This window comes from Physeter macrocephalus, chromosome 21 (genome assembly GCF_002837175.3).
Source record: "Physeter macrocephalus isolate SW-GA chromosome 21, ASM283717v5, whole genome shotgun sequence".
In the NCBI taxonomy this organism is placed as follows: Eukaryota; Metazoa; Chordata; class Mammalia; order Artiodactyla; family Physeteridae; genus Physeter; species Physeter macrocephalus.
The window spans coordinates 32,814,215-32,814,636 of NC_041234.1; positions in this window are offsets into that span (position 1 = coordinate 32,814,215).

The window sequence follows — 422 nt, forward strand, 5'->3', positions numbered from 1 at the left end:
AGCCTCAGAAGCAGCGGATTAAATCTCCACAATCAACTTGAAGTGCCCTGCATCGGTGGAAAACCTGAATAGACAACAAATGATCCCAAATTGAGGAGGTGGACTTTGGGAGCAAGATATATTATTTTTTTCCTTTTTTTCTCTTTTTGTGAGTGTGTATGTGTATGCTTCTGTGTAAGCCTTTGTCTGTATAGCTTTGCTTTCACCATTTGTCCTAGGGTTCTGACCATCCAGTTTTGTTTTTTTTTTTTACTTTTTAAAATTTTTCTTCTTAATAATTATTTTTTATTTTAATAACTTTATTTTATCCTACTTCTTTCTTCCTTCCTTCCTTCGTTTCTTGCTTTCTTGCTTTCTTTCTTTCTTGCTTTCTTTCTATTTTTTCTCCCTTTTATTCTGAGCAGTGTGGATTAAAGGCTCTT